Source organism: Anomaloglossus baeobatrachus, chromosome 7, assembly GCF_048569485.1.
Source record: "Anomaloglossus baeobatrachus isolate aAnoBae1 chromosome 7, aAnoBae1.hap1, whole genome shotgun sequence".
NCBI classification, from domain to species: domain Eukaryota; kingdom Metazoa; phylum Chordata; class Amphibia; order Anura; family Aromobatidae; genus Anomaloglossus; species Anomaloglossus baeobatrachus.
The window spans coordinates 198,268,275-198,281,408 of record NC_134359.1 but is presented as its reverse complement, the minus strand read 5'-3'; the positions used below and the strand labels follow the sequence as shown (position 1 = coordinate 198,281,408).

At 40.9% G+C, this 13,134-nt stretch overlaps 8 non-coding genes across 8 annotated transcripts; all 8 read right to left on the bottom strand.

Moving 5' to 3' along the window:
- Window positions 1-593: 593 nt before the first annotated feature.
- On the bottom strand, window positions 594-675 carry TRNAS-GCU (transfer RNA serine (anticodon GCU)). Its single transcript has one exon. It is a non-coding gene; the product is annotated as a tRNA-Ser (tRNA).
- Window positions 676-1,867: 1,192 nt separating this feature from the next.
- Window positions 1,868-1,949, bottom strand: TRNAS-GCU (transfer RNA serine (anticodon GCU)). Its single transcript has one exon. It is a non-coding gene; the product is annotated as a tRNA-Ser (tRNA).
- A 1,651-nt stretch (window positions 1,950-3,600) lies between these two features.
- Window positions 3,601-3,682, bottom strand: TRNAS-GCU (transfer RNA serine (anticodon GCU)). The gene has a single exon. It is a non-coding gene; the product is annotated as a tRNA-Ser (tRNA).
- A 1,652-nt stretch (window positions 3,683-5,334) lies between these two features.
- Window positions 5,335-5,416, bottom strand: TRNAS-GCU (transfer RNA serine (anticodon GCU)). The gene has a single exon. It is a non-coding gene; the product is annotated as a tRNA-Ser (tRNA).
- A 2,938-nt stretch (window positions 5,417-8,354) lies between these two features.
- On the bottom strand, window positions 8,355-8,436 carry TRNAS-GCU (transfer RNA serine (anticodon GCU)). Its single transcript has one exon. It is a non-coding gene; the product is annotated as a tRNA-Ser (tRNA).
- Window positions 8,437-9,641: 1,205 nt separating this feature from the next.
- On the bottom strand, window positions 9,642-9,723 carry TRNAS-GCU (transfer RNA serine (anticodon GCU)). The gene has a single exon. It is a non-coding gene; the product is annotated as a tRNA-Ser (tRNA).
- Window positions 9,724-10,928: 1,205 nt separating this feature from the next.
- Window positions 10,929-11,010, bottom strand: TRNAS-GCU (transfer RNA serine (anticodon GCU)). The gene has a single exon. It is a non-coding gene; the product is annotated as a tRNA-Ser (tRNA).
- A 1,205-nt stretch (window positions 11,011-12,215) lies between these two features.
- On the bottom strand, window positions 12,216-12,297 carry TRNAS-GCU (transfer RNA serine (anticodon GCU)). Its single transcript has one exon. It is a non-coding gene; the product is annotated as a tRNA-Ser (tRNA).
- Window positions 12,298-13,134: the final 837 nt, after the last annotated feature.

Below are 13,134 nucleotides of genomic sequence, written 5' to 3'. Positions count from 1 at the left end.
GCCAAATAAAAACAGTGGTTTTCTTTTGCCAGATTGAAATGCTTCCATGCGCATCTCTCCCTGCTAGAAAAGTTTGATAGCAGTCTTCTTGAACAGTGAAAGGGCAAGAAAACAACAAGAACAAAGATGGAAGTCAAAACCATGCATAAACAGCTCAATCCATAGACTGTATTGTTAATGCATCACCTGAACTTCACAGCCAACTTCTCTGCCCAAAAACGTAGAAACCAGACCATAAGATCTGAAGAGCATTTTGATGAGTCTTTGCTTTTTCACTGAAGATTTTAAGTTGGCCTCTAACGGAGTGGGCCTTATCTCTTCTCCTTCATTGTCTGGTGTCTGGAGTTGGACTAAGGCAATCCTTACCAGTCATAAACCAATGCGCAATCTGGCAAAATAAAACCCACCGTTTTTATTTGGCATGCCTGATGCAATCCTACATCGGATGACGTCTTCTCTTTTATATGCACTTAGACAGCACAGATTTATGAATCCTTCATTGCACTATCTCAGAGATTTGAGAAGGTCAAATATCTACCACCTGGGTTCTAAATGGAAACTAAGCTTTTCAACACGGAAGAAGGAGATTAAACCGACGAGGATGGGATTCGAACCCATGCATGCAGAGCACAATGGATTAGCAGTCCATCGCCTTAACCACTCGGCCACCTCGTCTACATGACAAACCTGAAATCAGGTGATATGATCTGATGAGGATTTTTACCAGTCTGTGCAATTGAGCTAAAGATTGTGTATCGGCCTCTGGCAAAATGGACCTTATCACATCTCCTACACTGGATAATGTCAAGAGTTAGACTAGCTCAAACCATATCAGAAATGAGCTAATGCTCAGGGTTTTTAATAACAGTATTTTTACTAAAGATTGAATGTCGTGTCTGTATTGAAGCCCTGAAAATTGGTTTATCCCAGATAGCATTTGCATTAGTTTGTCTCTAGACATCAGATGACACTGAAGATCAAATAAGGCCACTCTACCAGAAACTGCTTTAGGAAAAGAGGTGCTGTGGCTTAGTTGGTTAAAGTGCCTGTCTAGTAAACAGGAGATCCTGAGTTCGAATCTCAGCAGTGCCTTCTTTTCATAGTCCCGATATAGAAGTTTCGATTTTTAAAGGGCACCTTTCATAGTGAGAGACTAATGTCAAATTTGTCTTTCTCACATCTCTGAGATAGTTGAATGAAGGAATTATAAATATGTGCTGTCTAAGTGCTCAGAAGGAAGAAGATGTCATGCGATGTAGGATGGCACCAAGCATGCCAAATAAAAACAGTGGTTTTCTTTTGCCAGATTGAAATGCTTCCATGCGCATCTCTCCCTGCTAGAAAAGTTTGATAGCAGTCTTCTTGAACAGTGAAAGGGCAAGAAAACAACAAGAACAAAGATGGAAGTCAAAACCATGCATAAACAGCTCAATCCATAGACTGTATTGTTAATGCATCACCTGAACTTCACAGCCAACTTCTCTGCCCAAAAACGTAGAAACCAGACCATAAGATCTGAAGAGCATTTTGATGAGTCTTTGCTTTTTCACTGAAGATTTTAAGTTGGCCTCTAACGGAGTGGGCCTTATCTCTTCTCCTTCATTGTCTGGTGTCTGGAGTTGGACTAAGGCAATCCTTACCAGTCATAAACCAATGCGCAATCTGGCAAAATAAAACCCACCGTTTTTATTTGGCATGCCTGATGCAATCCTACATCGGATGACGTCTTCTCTTTTATATGCACTTAGACAGCACAGATTTATGAATCCTTCATTGCACTATCTCAGAGATTTGAGAAGGTCAAATATCTACCACCTGGGTTCTAAATGGAAACTAAGCTTTTCAACACGGAAGAAGGAGATTAAACCGACGAGGATGGGATTCGAACCCATGCATGCAGAGCACAATGGATTAGCAGTCCATCGCCTTAACCACTCGGCCACCTCGTCTACATGACAAACCTGAAATCAGGTGATATGATCTGATGAGGATTTTGACCAGTCTGTGCAATTGAGCTAAAGATTGTGTATCGGCCTCTGGCAAAATGGACCTTATCACATCTCCTACACTGGATAATGTCAAGAGTTAGACTAGCTCAAACCATATCAGAAATGAGCTAATGCTCAGGGTTTTTAATAACAGTATTTTTACTAAAGATTGAATGTCGTGTCTGTATTGAAGCCCTGAAAATTGGTTTATCCCAGATAGCATTTGCATTAGTTTGTCTCTAGACATCAGATGACACTGAAGATCAAATAAGGCCACTCTACCAGAAACTGCTTTACTATCGGTCAGTAGGAAAAGAGGTGCTGTGGCTTAGTTGGTTAAAGTGCCTGTCTAGTAAACAGGAGATCCTGAGTTCGAATCTCAGCAGTGCCTTCTTTTCATAGTCCCGATATAGAAGTTTCGATTTTTAAAGGGCACCTTTCATAGTGAGAGACTAATGTCAAATTTGTCTTTCTCACATCTCTGAGATAGTTGAATGAAGGAATTATAAATATGTGCTCTCTAAGTGCTCAGAAGGAAGAAGATGTCATGCGATGTAGGATGGCACCAAGCATGCCAAATAAAAACAGTGGTTTTCTTTTGCCAGATTGAAATGCTTCCATGCGCATCTCTCCCTGCTAGAAAAGTTTGATAGCAGTCTTCTTGAACAGTGAAAGGGCAAGAAAACAACAAGAACAAAGATGGAAGTCAAAACCATGCATAAACAGCTCAATCCATAGACTGTATTGTTAATGCATCACCTGAACTTCACAGCCAACTTCTCTGCCCAAAAACGTAGAAACCAGACCATAAGATCTGAAGAGCATTTTGATGAGTCTTTGCTTTTTCACTGAAGATTTTAAGTTGGCCTCTAACGGAGTGGGCCTTATCTCTTCTCCTTCATTGTCTGGTGTCTGGAGTTGGACTAAGGCAATCCTTACCAGTCATAAACCAATGCTCAATCTGGCAAAATAAAACCCACCGTTTGTATTTGGCATGCTTGGTGCCATCCTACATCGCATGACATCTTCTTCCTTCTGAGCACTTAGACAGCATGAAATGCTTCCATGCGTATCTCTCCCTGCTAGAAAAGTTTGATAGCAGTCTTCTTGAACAGTGAAAGGGCAAGAAAACAACAAGAACAAAGATGGAAGTAAAAACCATGCATAAACAGCTCAATCCATAGACTGTATTGTTAATGCATCACCTGAACTTCACAGCCAACTTCTCTGCCCAAAAACGTAGAAACCAGACCATAAGATCTGAAGAGCATTTTGTTGAGTCTTTGCTTTTTCACTGAAGATTTTAAGTTGGCCTCTAACGGAGTGGGCCTTATCTCTTCTCCTTCCCTGTCTGGTGTCTGGAGTTGGACTAAGGCAATCCTTACCAGTCATAAACCAATGCTCAATCTGGCAAAGTAAAACCCACCGTTTTTATTTGGCATGCCTGATGCAATCCTACATCGGATGACGTCTTCTCTTTTATATGCACTTAGACAGCACAGATTTATGAATCCTTCATTGCACTATCTCAGAGATTTGAGAAGGTCAAATATCCACCACCTGGGTTCTAAATGGAAACTAAGCTTTTCAACACGGAAGAAGGAGATTAAACCGACGAGGATGGGATTCGAACCCATGCATGCAGAGCACAATGGATTAGCAGTCCATCGCCTTAACCACTCGGCCACCTCGTCTACATGACAAGCCTGAAATCAGGTGATATGATCTGATGAGGATTTTGACCAGTCTGTGCAATTGAGCTAAAGATTGTGTATCGGCCTCTGGCAAAATGGACCTTATCACATCTCCTACACTGGATAATGTCAAGAGTTAGACTAGCTCAAACCATATCAGAAATGAGCTAATGCTCAGGGTTTTTAATAACAGTATTTTTACTAAAGATTGAATGTCGTGTCTGTATTGAAGCCCTGAAAATTGGTTTATCCCAGATAGCATTTGCATTAGTTTGTCTCTAGACATCAGATGACACTGAAGATCAAATAAGGCCACTCTACCAGAAACTGCTTTACTATCGGTCAGTAGGAAAAGAGGTGCTGTGGCTTAGTTGGTTAAAGTGCCTGTCTAGTAAACAGGATGATCCTGAGTTCGAATCTCAGCAGTGCCTTCTTTTCATAGTCCCGATATAGAAGTTTCGATTTTTAAAGGGCACCTTTCATAGTGAGAGACTAATGTCAAATTTGTCTTTCTCACATCTCTGAGATAGTTGAATGAAGGAATTATAAATATGTGCTCTCTAAGTGCTCAGAAGGAAGAAGATGTCATGCGATGTAGGATGGCACCAAGCATGCCAAATAAAAACAGTGGTTTTCTTTTGCCAGATTGAAATGCTTCCATGCGCATCTCTCCCTGCTAGAAAAGTTTGATAGCAGTCTTCTTGAACAGTGAAAGGGCAAGAAAACAACAAGAACAAAGATGGAAGTCAAAACCATGCATAAACAGCTCAATCCATAGACTGTATTGTTAATGCATCACCTGAACTTCACAGCCAACTTCTCTGCCCAAAAACGTAGAAACCAGACCATAAGATCTGAAGAGCATTTTGATGAGTCTTTGCTTTTTCACTGAAGATTTTAAGTTGGCCTCTAACGGAGTGGGCCTTATCTCTTCTCCTTCATTGTCTGGTGTCTGGAGTTGGACTAAGGCAATCCTTACCAGTCATAAACCAATGCTCAATCTGGCAAAATAAAACCCACCGTTTTTATTTGGCATGCTTGGTGCCATCCTACATCGCATGACATCTTCTTCCTTCTGAGCACTTAGACAGCATGAAATGCTTCCATGCGTATCTCTCCCTGCTAGAAAAGTTTGATAGCAGTCTTCTTGAACAGTGAAAGGGCAAGAAAACAACAAGAACAAAGATGGAAGTAAAAACCATGCATAAACAGCTCAATCCATAGACTGTATTGTTAATGCATCACCTGAACTTCACAGCCAACTTCTCTGCCCAAAAACGTAGAAACCAGACCATAAGATCTGAAGAGCATTTTGTTGAGTCTTTGCTTTTTCACTGAAGATTTTAAGTTGGCCTCTAACGGAGTGGGCCTTATCTCTTCTCCTTCCCTGTCTGGTGTCTGGAGTTGGACTAAGGCAATCCTTACCAGTCATAAACCAATGCTCAATCTGGCAAAGTAAAACCCAACGTTTTTATTTGGCATGCCTGATGCAATCCTACATCGGATGACGTCTTCTCTTTTATATGCACTTAGACAGCACAGATTTATGAATCCTTCATTGCACTATCTCAGAGATTTGAGAAGGTCAAATATCCACCACCTGGGTTCTAAATGGAAACTAAGCTTTTCAACACGGAAGAAGGAGATTAAACCGACGAGGATGGGATTCGAACCCATGCATGCAGAGCACAATGGATTAGCAGTCCATCGCCTTAACCACTCGGCCACCTCGTCTACATGACAAGCCTGAAATCAGGTGATATGATCTGATGAGGATTTTGACCAGTCTGTGCAATTGAGCTAAAGATTGTGTATCGGCCTCTGGCAAAATGGACCTTATCACATCTCCTACACTGGATAATGTCAAGAGTTAGACTAGCTCAAACCATATCAGAAATGAGCTAATGCTCAGGGTTTTTAATAACAGTATTTTTACTAAAGATTGAATGTCGTGTCTGTATTGAAGCCCTGAAAATTGGTTTATCCCAGATAGCATTTGCATTAGTTTGTCTCTAGACATCAGATGACACTGAAGATCAAATAACGCCACTCTACCAGAAACTGCTTTACTATCGGTCAGTAGGAAAAGAGGTGCTGTGGCTTAGTTGGTTAAAGTGCCTGTCTAGTAAACAGGAGATCCTGAGTTCGAATCTCAGCAGTGCCTTCTTTTCATAGTCCCGATATAGAAGTTTCGATTTTTAAAGGGCACCTTTCATAGTGAGAGACTAATGTCAAATTTGTCTTTCTCACATCTCTGAGATAGTTGAATGAAGGAATTATAAATATGTGCTCTCTAAGTGCTCAGAAGGAAGAAGATGTCATGCGATGTAGGATGGCACCAAGCATGCCAAATAAAAACAGTGGTTTTCTTTTGCCAGATTGAAATGCTTCCATGCGCATCTCTCCCTGCTAGAAAAGTTTGATAGCAGTCTTCTTGAACAGTGAAAGGGCAAGAAAACAACAAGAACAAAGATGGAAGTCAAAACCATGCATAAACAGCTCAATCCATAGACTGTATTGTTAATGCATCACCTGAACTTCACAGCCAACTTCTCTGCCCAAAAATGTAGAAACCAGACCATAAGATCTGAAGAGCATTTTGATGAGTCTTTGCTTTTTCACTGAAGATTTTAAGTTGGCCTCTAACGGAGTGGGCCTTATCTCTTCTCCTTCATTGTCTGGTGTCTGGAGTTGGACTAAGGCAATCCTTACCAGTCATAAACCAATGCTCAATCTGGCAAAATAAAACCCACCGTTTTTATTTGGCATGCTTGGTGCCATCCTACATCGCATGACATCTTCTTCCTTCTGAGCACTTAGACAGCATGAAATGCTTCCATGCGTATCTCTCCCTGCTAGAAAAGTTTGATAGCAGTCTTCTTGAACAGTGAAAGGGCAAGAAAACAACAAGAACAAAGATGGAAGTAAAAACCATGCATAAACAGCTCAATCCATAGACTGTATTGTTAATGCATCACCTGAACTTCACAGCCAACTTCTCTGCCCAAAAACGTAGAAACCAGACCATAAGATCTGAAGAGCATTTTGTTGAGTCTTTGCTTTTTCACTGAAGATTTTAAGTTGGCCTCTAACGGAGTGGGCCTTATCTCTTCTCCTTCCCTGTCTGGTGTCTGGAGTTGGACTAAGGCAATCCTTACCAGTCATAAACCAATGCTCAATCTGGCAAAATAAAACCCACCGTTTTTATTTGGCATGCCTGATGCAATCCTACATCGGATGACGTCTTCTCTTTTATATGCACTTAGACAGCACAGATTTATGAATCCTTAATTGCACTATCTCAGAGATTTGAGAAGGTCAAATATCCACCACCTGGGTTCTAAATGGAAACTAAGCTTTTCAACACAGAAGAAGGAGATTAAACCGACGATGATGGGATTCGATCCAATGCATGCAGAGCACAATGGATTAGCAGTCCATCGCCTTAACCACTCGGCCACCTCGTCTACATGACAAACCTGAAATCAGGTGATATGATCTGATGAGGATTTTGACTAGTCTGTGCAATTGAGCTAAAGATTGTGTATCGGCCTCTGGCAAAATGGACCTTATCACATCTCCTACACTGGATAATGTCAAGAGGTAGACTAGCTAAAACCATATCAGAAATGAGCTAATGCTCAGGGTTTTTAATAACAGTATTTTTACTGAAGATTGAATGTCGTGTCTGTATTGAAGCCCTGAAAATTGGTTTATCCCAGATAGCATTTGCATTAGTTTGTCTCTAGACATCAGATGACACTGAAGATCAGATAAGGCCACTCTACCAGAAGCTGCTTTACTATCGGTCAGTAGGAAAAGAGGTGCTGTGGCTTAGTTGGTTAAAGTGCCTGTCTAGTAAACAGGAGATCCTGAGTTCGAATCTCAGCAGTGCCTTCTTTTCATAGTCCCGATATAGAAGTTTCGATTTTTAAAGGGCACCTTTCATAGTGAGAGACTAATGTCAAATTTGTCTTTCTCACATCTCTGAGATAGTTGAATGAAGGAATTATAAATATGTGCTGTCTAAGTGCTCAGAAGGAAGAAGATGTCATGCGATGTAGGATGGCACCAAGCATGCCAAATAAAAACAGTGGTTTTCTTTTGCCAGATTGAAATGCTTCCATGCGCATCTCTCCCTGCTAGAAAAGTTTGATAGCAGTCTTCTTGAACAGTGAAAGGGCAAGAAAACAACAAGAACAAAGATGGAAGTCAAAACCATGCATAAACAGCTCAATCCATAGACTGTATTGTTAATGCATCACCTGAACTTCACAGCCAACTTCTCTGCCCAAAAACGTAGAAACCAGACCATAAGATCTGAAGAGCATTTTGATGAGTCTTTGCTTTTTCACTGAAGATTTTAAGTTGGCCTCTAACGGAGTGGGCCTTATCTCTTCTCCTTCATTGTCTGGTGTCTGGAGTTGGACTAAGGCAATCCTTACCAGTCATAAACCAATGCTCAATCTGGCAAAAAAAAACCCACCGTTTTTATTTGGCATGCCTGATGCAATCCTACATCGGATGACGTCTTCTCTTTTATATGCACTTAGACAGCACAGATTTATGAATCCTTCATTGCACTATCTCAGAGATTTGAGAAGGTCAAATATCCACCACCTGGGTTCTAAATGGAAACTAAGCTTTTCAAAACGGAAAAAGGAGATTAAACCGACGAGGATGGGATTCGAACCCATGCATGCAGAGCACAATGGATTAGCAGTCCATCGCCTTAACCACTCGGCCACCTCGTCTACATGACAAACCTGAAATCAGGTGATATGATCTGATGAGGATTTTGACCAGTCTGTGCAATTGAGCTAAAGATTGTGTATCGGCCTCTGGCAAAATGGACCTTATCACATCTCCTACACTGGATAATGTCAAGAGTTAGACTAGCTCAAACCATATCAGAAATGAGCTAATGCTCAGGGTTTTTAATAACAGTATTTTTACTAAAGATTGAATGTCGTGTCTGTATTGAAGCCCTGAAAATTGGTTTATCCCAGATAGCATTTGCATTAGTTTGTCTCTAGACATCAGATGACACTGAAGATCAAATAAGGCCACTCTACCAGAAACTGCTTTACTATCGGTTAGTAGGAAAAGAGGTGCTGTGGCTTAGTTGGTTAAAGTGCCTGTCTAGTAAACAGGAGATCCTGAGTTCGAATCTCAGCAGTGCCTTCTTTTCATAGTCCCGATATAGAAGTTTCGATTTTTAAAGGGCACCTTTCATAGTGAGAGACTAATGTCAAATTTGTCTTTCTCACATCTCTGAGACAGTTGAATGAAGGAATTATAAATATGTGCTGTCTAAGTGCTCAGAAGGAAGAAGATGTCATGCGATGTAGGATGGCACCAAGCATGCCAAATAAAAACAGTGGTTTTCTTTTGCCAGATTGAAATGCTTCCATGCGCATCTCTCCCTGCTAGAAAAGTTTGATAGCAGTCTTCTTGAACAGTGAAAGGGCAAGAAAACAACAAGAACAAAGATGGAAGTCAAAACCATGCATAAACAGCTCAATCCATAGACTGTATTGTTAATGCATCACCTGAACTTCACAGCCAACTTCTCTGCCCAAAAACGTAGAAACCAGACCATAAGATCTGAAGAGCATTTTGATGAGTCTTTGCTTTTTCACTGAAGATTTTAAGTTGGCCTCTAACGGAGTGGGCCTTATCTCTTCTCCTTCATTGTCTGGTGTCTGGAGTTGGACTAAGGCAATCCTTACCAGTCATAAACCAATGCTCAATCTGGCAAAATAAAACCCACCGTTTTTATTTGGCATGCCTGATGCAATCCTACATCGGATGACGTCTTCTCTTTTATATGCACTTAGACAGCACAGATTTATGAATCCTTCATTGCACTATCTCAGAGATTTGAGAAAGTCAAATATCCACCACCTGGGTTCTAAATGGAAACTAAGCTTTTCAACACGGAAGAAGGAGATTAAACCGACGAGGATGGGATTCGAACCCATGCATGCAGAGCACAATGGATTAGCAGTCCATCGCCTTAACCACTCGGCCACCTCGTCTACATGACAAACCTGAAATCAGGTGATATGATCTGATGAGGATTTTGACCAGTCTGTGCAATTGAGCTAAAGATTGTGTATCGGCCTCTGGCAAAATGGACCTTATCACATCTCCTACACTGGATAATGTCAAGAGTTAGACTAGCTCAAACCATATCAGAAATGAGCTAATGCTCAGGGTTTTTAATAACAGTATTTTTACTAAAGATTGAATGTCGTGTCTGTATTGAAGCCCTGAAAATTGGTTTATCCCAGATAGCATTTGCATTAGTTTGTCTCTAGACATCAGATGACACTGAAGATCAAATAAGGCCACTCTACCAGAAGCTGCTTTACTATCGGTCAGTAGGAAAAGAGGTGCTGTGGCTTAGTTGGTTAAAGTGCCTGTCTAGTAAACAGGAGATCCTGAGTTCGAATCTCAGCAGTGCCTTCTTTTCATAGTCCCGATATAGAAGTTTCGATTTTTAAAGGGCACCTTTCATAGTGAGAGACTAATGTCAAATTTGTCTTTCTCACATCTCTGAGATAGTTGAATGAAGGAATTATAAATATGTGCTGTCTAAGTGCTCAGAAGGAAGAAGATGTCATGCGATGAAGGATGGCACCAAGCATGCCAAATAAAAACAGTGGTTTTCTTTTGCCAGATTGAAATGCTTCCATGCGCATCTCTCCCTGCTAGAAAAGTTTGATAGCAGTCTTCTTGAACAGTGAAAGGGCAAGAAAACAACAAGAACAAAGATGGAAGTCAAAACCATGCATAAACAGCTCAATCCATAGACTGTATTGTTAATGCATCACCTGAACTTCACAGCCAACTTCTCTGCCCAAAAACGTAGAAACCAGACCATAAGATCTGAAGAGCATTTTGATGAGTCTTTGCTTTTTCACTGAAGATTTTAAGTTGGCCTCTAACGGAGTGGGCCTTATCTCTTCTCCTTCATTGTCTGGTGTCTGGAGTTGGACTAAGGCAATCCTTACCAGTCATAAACCAATGCTCAATCTGGCAAAATAAAACCCACCGTTTTTATTTGGCATGCCTGATGCAATCCTACATCGGATGACATCTTCTCTTTTATATGCACTTAGACAGCACAGATTTATGAATCCTTCATTGCACTATCTCAGAGATTTGAGAAGGTCAAATATCCACCACCTGGGTTCTAAATGGAAACTAAGCTTTTCAACACGGAAGAAGGAGATTAAACCGACGAGGATGGGATTCGAACCCATGCATGCAGAGCACAATGGATTAGCAGTCCATCGCCTTAACCACTCGGCCACCTCGTCTACATGACAAACCTGAAATCAGGTGATATGATCTGATGAGGATTTTGACCAGTCTGTGCAATTGAGCTAAAGATTGTGTATCGGCCTCTGGCAAAATGGACCTTATCACATCTCCTACACTGGATAATGTCAAGAGTTAGACTAGCTCAAACCATATCAGAAATGAGCTAATGCTCAGGGTTTTTAATAACAGTATTTTTACTAAAGATTGAATGTCGTGTCTGTATTGAAGCCCTGAAAATTGGTTTATCCCAGATAGCATTTGCATTAGTTTGTCTCTAGACATCAGATGACACTGAAGATCAAATAAGGCCACTCTACCAGAAACTGCTTTACTATCGGTCAGTAGGAAAAGAGGTGCTGTGGCTTAGTTGGTTAAAGTGCCTGTCTAGTAAACAGGAGATCCTGAGTTCGAATCTCAGCAGTGCCTTCTTTTCATAGTCCCGATATAGAAGTTTCGATTTTTAAAGGGCACCTTTCATAGTGAGAGACTAATGTCAAATTTGTCTTTCTCACATCTCTGAGAGAGTTGAATGAAGGAATTATAAATATGTGCTGTCTAAGTGCTCAGAAGGAAGAAGATGTCATGCGATGTAGGATGGCACCAAGCATGCCAAATAAAAACAGTGGTTTTCTTTTGCCAGATTGAAATGCTTCCATGCGCATCTCTCCCTGCTAGAAAAGTTTGATAGCAGTCTTCTTGAACAGTGAAAGGGCAAGAAAACAACAAGAACAAAGATGGAAGTCAAAACCATGCATAAACAGCTCAATCCATAGACTGTATTGTTAATGCATCACCTGAACTTCACAGCCAACTTCTCTGCCCAAAAACGTAGAAACCAGACCATAAGATCTGAAGAGCATTTTGATGAGTCTTTGCTTTTTCACTGAAGATTTTAAGTTGGCCTCTAACGGAGTGGGCCTTATCTCTTCTCCTTCATTGTCTGGTGTCTGGAGTTGGACTAAGGCAATCCTTACCAGTCATAAACCAATGCTCAATCTGGCAAAATAAAACCCACCGTTTTTATTTGGCATGCCTGATGCAATCCTACATCGGATGACGTCTTCTCTTTTATATGCACTTAGACAGCACAGATTTATGAATCCTTCATTGCACTATCTCAGAGATTTGAGAAGGTCAAATATCCACCACCTGGGTTCTAAATGGAAACTAAGCTTTTCAACACGGAAGAAGGAGATTAAACCGACGAGGATGGGATTCGAACCCATGCATGCAGAGCACAATGGATTAGCAGTCCATCGCCTTAACCACTCGGCCACCTCGTCTACATGACAAACCTGAAATCAGGTGATATGATCTGATGAGGATTTTGACCAGTCTGTGCAATTGAGCTAAAGATTGTGTATCGGCCTCTGGCAAAATGGACCTTATCACATCTCCTACACTGGATAATGTCAAGAGTTAGACTAGCTCAAACCATATCAGAAATGAGCTAATGCTCAGGGTTTTTAATAACAGTATTTTTACTAAAGATTGAATGTCGTGTCTGTATTGAAGCCCTGAAAATTGGTTTATCCCAGATAGCATTTGCATTAGTTTGTCTCTAGACATCAGATGACACTGAAGATCAAATAAGGCCACTCTACCAGAAACTGCTTTACTATCGGTCAGTAGGAAAAGAGGTGCTGTGGCTTAGTTGGTTAAAGTGCCTGTCTAGTAAACAGGAGATCCTGAGTTCGAATCTCAGCAGTGCCTTCTTTTCATAGTCCCGATATAGAAGTTTCGATTTTTAAAGGGCACCTTTCATAGTGAGAGACTAATGTCAAATTTGTCTTTCTCACATCTCTGAGATAGTTGAATGAAGGAATTATAAATATGTGCTGTCTAAGTGCTCAGAAGGAAGAAGATGTCATGCGATGTAGGATGGCACCAAGCATGCCAAATAAAAACAGTGGTTTTCTTTTGCCAGATTGAAATGCTTCCATGCGCATCTCTCCCTGCTAGAAAAGTTTGATAGCAGTCTTCTTGAACAGTGAAAGGGCAAGAAAACAACAAGAACAAAGATGGAAGTCAAAACCATGCATAAACAGCTCAATCCATAGACTGTATTGTTAATGCATCACCTGAACTTCACAGCCAACTTCTCTGCCCAAAAACGTAGA